Source organism: Mus caroli, chromosome 6, assembly GCF_900094665.2.
Source record: "Mus caroli chromosome 6, CAROLI_EIJ_v1.1, whole genome shotgun sequence".
NCBI classification, from domain to species: Eukaryota; Metazoa; Chordata; class Mammalia; order Rodentia; family Muridae; genus Mus; species Mus caroli.
The window spans coordinates 45,890,854-45,896,683 of NC_034575.1; positions in this window are offsets into that span (position 1 = coordinate 45,890,854).

Consider the following 5,830-nt stretch of genomic DNA (forward strand, 5'->3'; position numbering starts at 1 on the left):
AGGGTTTCTCTGTATAGCCCTGGCTGTCCTGGAACTCACTTTGTAGACCAGGCTGGCCTCGAACTCAGAAATCCGCCTGCCTCTGCCTCCCGAGTACTGGGATTAAAGGCGTGCGCCACCACGCCCGGCGGAGCTGCAGATTCTTGACTTTTACAGTGCTACAGAAGATATCTTCATTTCTGCCTTACACACGACATAGAAACTGGTAAGCAGCAACAATGCTCCTTCCTAAGAGTCTACTTGGAGCTGTTTTTTTTTAAACAACGTTTATTTTAAAAAAGATTTTATTTAAAATATAAAAAAATTAAATAAAAATGTAATTGATTCTTTGTGAATTTCACACCATGAACCCCCATCCCGCTTGTCTCCCCATCCCTTTACATCTGCCCTATGCCCTTGCAACCTCCCTTCAAAAAGAAAATTAAAAAGAAAAATCTCATCGTGGAAGCTGTAGTGTGTCATTGTGTCCCACAGTATAGTGTGTCAGTTTGTCCACACATCTTTACTTACAAATGTTCATTGCAACAAGCCATTGGTGTGCTTTGATGCCTCTGGCTCCTGCTACACGATCATTTACTGGATCCTCACCAGAACTCTCCTCAGATAGCCTGTTGTTGCTAAGTGTCATGGATCCCTTGCAGCTTTGGATCAGCAGGACCAACTCCTTTACTCACTCCAGCAGCTCGTTGATGGGGTAGATAGATCTGGCCTTAGCGGTAGCTGAGTTGGTCAGCCCACCTGCTCTTCCATACTCTCATCACCAGGGCAAGCTCTCCAGCACTGCCCCGGCTAGCTCACGAAATGCCACAGCGGCAAGGGGCAGGGCAGTTCTCCTGCTCTCACACCCTCGGGGCTAGCTCACCCTGACCCTCCCCTCACCCCCACCATCAGAGTCAGCTCTATTGTGCTGCCCAGGTGAGGTGCAGGGCTCACTTACCTGTGCTGTAGCCAGTGAAAGACTGGGCCAGCTTTCCCTCTCTCATGACCCAGGGGCTAGCTTCCCTCACCCACATCAACTCACAGCAGACAAGAGGGTGGAGCCAGATCTCCAGAGTTCCACAGCCAGTGAGGGGCGGGGCCAGCTCTGTACTGCACTTGGACAGTGATGTGGTCCCATGTAGCAGCCCAGACCAGGGATGTCTGCATGGTCTTTGGCGGTAACATGACAGACATGGACATAGCCTGCTGCTGCATAGCCATGCACACAGACATGGACCTTAGCAGCAGCACAGGCTGGGACTCACCACGGCCTCAGGTGGCACCAAGCTAGCCACAGCAGGCTGTTCCTCTCAACCCTCTCCAGTTCTGCCTCTCTTCATGATGCTCAGACCATTTCCCCTCCCTTTGTCTCTCATGTCTGCACCACATACTTGCTCGTTGTAATGGTTCCTGCTGCAGGCATGCCATGCAGTATCGGGCTGGCCTCTGGGTTTCTTCTGACTGTCTATGCCTAGTGGCAGCGGGTGGGCCTCTGAGACACTTATTTTATTATATACTGGCTTCTGGCCATTTTTGCAACTTTTTTCTTTCTTTTTTGTTGTTGTTTGGTTGGTCGGTTTTGTTTTTCAAGACAGGGTTTCTCCATGTAACCCTAGCTGGCCTAGAATTCACTCTCTGGACTAAGTTGGCCTTGAACTCCTAGAAATCTGCTTCATTTTTTGGGATTAAAAACATGAACAACTTTTTTTTTAATAATAAAAATTATTGTAAAGACGCTGCAATTGGCCTATTCACAGAATCTCAGCTCACTACCAATAAACATTACATTCCAACTCACCCATAAGTATGTTCTGTGGGAGTCATCTATGATAAATAAGGAGCCCAGGGCTGTGTACCTGTCCCAGACAGCAGGAAAACAGCCTCTTGAATGCTGCCTTTCTGCTGACGGGAATTTAGACAGCCCAGCAAGGCCGGAGTTCTATGGATACAAACTTAGTAAGGTGAAATACTGGCTTGGGGAACAGTTTGCTTCAATGCTGGGGAAATGGATATACTAACAAAAAGCCAGGAGAAGGCTAGGTGTGGTGACGCACGCCTTTAATCTCAGCACTCGGGAGGCAGAGGCTGGCGGATTTCTGAGTTCGAGGCCAGCCTGGTCTACAAGGTGAGTTCCAGGACAGACAGGGCTACACAGAGAAACCCTGTTTCGAAAAACCAAAAAAAAAAAAAAAGCCAGAAGAAGATGAGTGATGGAGTTGTCAACAGGTACACACCACGAACTACAGTCACTTTCTGAGATATTAAGAGTTGGAATGGCAGGGCGGTGGGTATAGTGTACATCTGTAATACCAGCACTCAGCAGCAGAGGCAGGTGGGTCTCTGAATCTAAAGCCAGCCTGATATTGAGTTCCAGGACAGCAAGGACTACACAAAGAAACTCCTTCTTGACAAACTAAAACAAACAAACAAATAAACAACTTAGGAAGTGATGTCACTTTTCCAAAGTATAAAAAATACTGTCCTTGCTGCTTGATGAAGACCCAAGTTAGTTCCAAGAAGCAACCTGTAACTCTAGATTCTATGCCCTCTTCTTACCTGTGAGGGTAGACACGGAACACACACTCTCACTCAGTCACACAGATATACATAATTCATAATAAAAATAGTAAATCTTTTAAAAACAGAGAAAACTTAAGGGTTTTTTTGGTTTTGGTTTTTTGGTTTTTTGTTTGTTTGTTTGTTTTGTTTTGTTTTGTTTTTACAGTGGAACTCAAATGTTGGGCTCCCTCGGGGAGGGGGGGGTAGGGCTGGTCACAGGATGACCTCAGGCCAGATGAAGGAGCCCCTGAGGCCACATCCCACACAGAGGGACCTGTACCTGGGAACAAGGAAATCTTCCTGTAGAGCTAGCTCACTGCTGGGATGCTGGGACAGTATACTGGCTAGGCTGGAGCACGGAGTGGGGCATACAAACAGATGACTGTGCTAGTCAGGGCTTGTCACTTTGGAAAAACAGGGTTTATGGAAAGGACACACATGCTTACAGTCTCACTCCAAACTGAGCAGACAGGTGTCAGAGTCGGGAGGAATGCCAGCTGCTCAGCTCTGGCCAGCCTCTTCCTCTTTGTATTTGTCGTGTTTCTTGAAGCTAGATAGATACCAAACAGCCTTCAGATAAATCAAACAAATTTGCAGAACTAGCAGCCAAGTTTCTTGCGGTCTTTAGCTAGGCTCTCTCCCGGCTCAGGTCTCCGGGCTGTACATGCCTCCCTCCCGGTCTCCCGGCTCAGGTCTCTGCGCTGTACATACCTTCCTCCCGGCTAGGATGAGGATGACTTCGGGTCAAACTTGTCTCCATCAGCTGCTGCTGAGGAAAATTTCAGAGTCTAGTGAGGCAAACAAAGTGAGGGCAGGCAGGTGTCACCAACCCAGGGATCCCGAAGCTTCAGGAGGTCTCCACAGAAGGGGCGCAGGCACTGCTCCCAGGAGACCCAAGTCCTTCCAACAACTTGGCTTCCAACTTCCGGAAGAGTGAAGTGACAAATACCAGCATGGAGTCTGGAGCAAGAGAACAATACAAGTGCCCAGTGAATAAAACTGGGGCACCATGGAAGGTGTCATTACAGGAAAAAAAGATCGCAGTAGCTGGATGTGGGGCACAGAGGGAGAGAGGCACAGATACCCATCTGAATGCGCATCTTTCCTGCTAAGTCCCAGAGCAGAGCCTGATGCGATAGGCAATTGATGAAGATAGCCTGGCTGCCTAACTCATTAACTCAGCATTTTATTTAGCCAACTCAGGTCTGTGGAGTGTTTACATGAGTAGAAACTGGATAGGCATTCACTGAGGCAGGACTACATGCCCCTCATCAACATTACCTCAAGCTCATTTGAAATGCAGACCCAGGGTTCCCCAGGAAACACAAGGAAGCCTAACCTCTTAGCTAGCGTCCAGGACACTCCATAACTGTGGGCTGCAGGACATCTTGTGCTATTGGGGACAATTTCGGAATGTCGGGCTCTACCCTGAACAGGGCAGTGTTCACTTTTCTCCAATCGAACCAAATGCAAGACTCAGTTGAAAACCTCCTATATGATTTATCCCACTGCCCAGGAAAATGAGATGCACGGGTGAATTATCTCACACCTTTCCTCCATGGCCGTCTGGTTTCCCCAGACTGTTCCCACCCCAGCCCAGTTGCTGTCCCGGTTCTGATGCAATCGCAATGGCCAGACCTCAGCCCCACCTCTACTCACTGTGGCTGTAATGAGGCCATCCTTTCCAGACCTGTAGCAGAGCTCAGGAGTCCCAGGTCCTTACTATTCTCTCCAAGTGCCCCAAAGCTTGGTGTGGAGGGTCCACAAAATCTCCAAGAGTCAGGATATTCCCTGCCTAAGTCATAAGAATGATGTTTGGCCTTCATTTCCCAACTCATTTCTTCTCCATTGAAAAACAAATATCGTACTACTCAGCTATTAAAAACGATGAATTCATGAAATTCTTAGGCAAATGGATGGAACTAGCAAATATCATCCTGAGTGAGGTAACCCAATTTCAAAAAACACACATGGTATGCATTCACTGATAAGTGGATATTAGTCCAAAAGCTCCAAATAACCAAGATACAATTCATAGACCACATGAAGCTCAAGAAGGAAGACCAAAGTGGGGTGCTTTGGTCCTTCTTAGAAGGAGAACAAAATACTCACAGGAGCAAATATGGAAATAAACTATAGATCAGAGACTTCAGGAAAGGCCACCCAAAGACTGTCCTACCTGGGGATTCATCCCATATACAGTTACCAAACCCAGACACTATTGTGGATGCCAAGAAGTGCATGCTGAAAGGAGCCTGATATAGCTGTCTCCTTAGAGGCCCTGCCAGAGCCTGACAAATACAGAGGCAGATGTTCACAGCCAACCATTGGACTGAGCACAGTGTCCCCAATAGAGGAGCTAGAGAAAGGACTGAAGGAGTTGAAGGGTTTTGCAACCCCATAGGAAGAACAACAATATCAACCAACCAGACCCCCCCCCCCCCCCAGAACTCCCAGGGACTAAGCCATCAACAAAGGAGTATACATGGCTCTAGCTGCATATGTAGCAGAGGATGGCCTTGTTAGGCATCAATTGGAAGCGAGGTCCTTGGTCCTATGAAGGCTCAATAGATGCCCCAGTGTAGGGGAATCGAGGGTGGGGAGGCGGGAGTGGGTGGGTGGAACACCCTCATAGAAGCAGGGGGAGGGAGGATGGGATAAGGGGTTGGGTGTGGGGACTAGGAAAGGAGATAACATTTGAAATGTAAATAAAGAAAATATCCGATAAAAAAAGAAAGAAAGAAAAACAAATATCTATCAAGCATGAGCCTACAAAGAGATTTGACTCCCAGGAAATGTTAACTTCTCAGCAAGAGCTCTGCATTGGTTGGACTTGACTATGAAGTCTGGCTATTCTAAACTGGACACTGTAACAGATAACTTCTGCACTAACACTTGACTCCCAAGGCCAGGAACAGTACTGACCTGGCCCAATGCCACATTCCTACTATCATGATCAACCTGACACCAGCTTGCAGACAACAGCAGTGTCTACCATATAAGCTAGTGTAATTCCCTGGGGTCACGCTGGCTTTGCTCTTCTCTGAGCGACATTGATACATAGGCTTCTCTACACCAGTGCAAGCTTATGGAATGTTTGCTACATGCGGGTCACCTGGACGACACTTTCACCGCTAGCCCCCTCCAGGGTGCTCTGCCATTGAGCGGTGTGATCCAGCCCTTTTTTTTTTTTAATTGTTATATTTCTATTATTTTGAGACAGGAACTCATTAAGTTGCCCAGATTACTCTTTTTTTTTTTAATTTAAGTTGTTTTTTCATTTTGTTTTTAT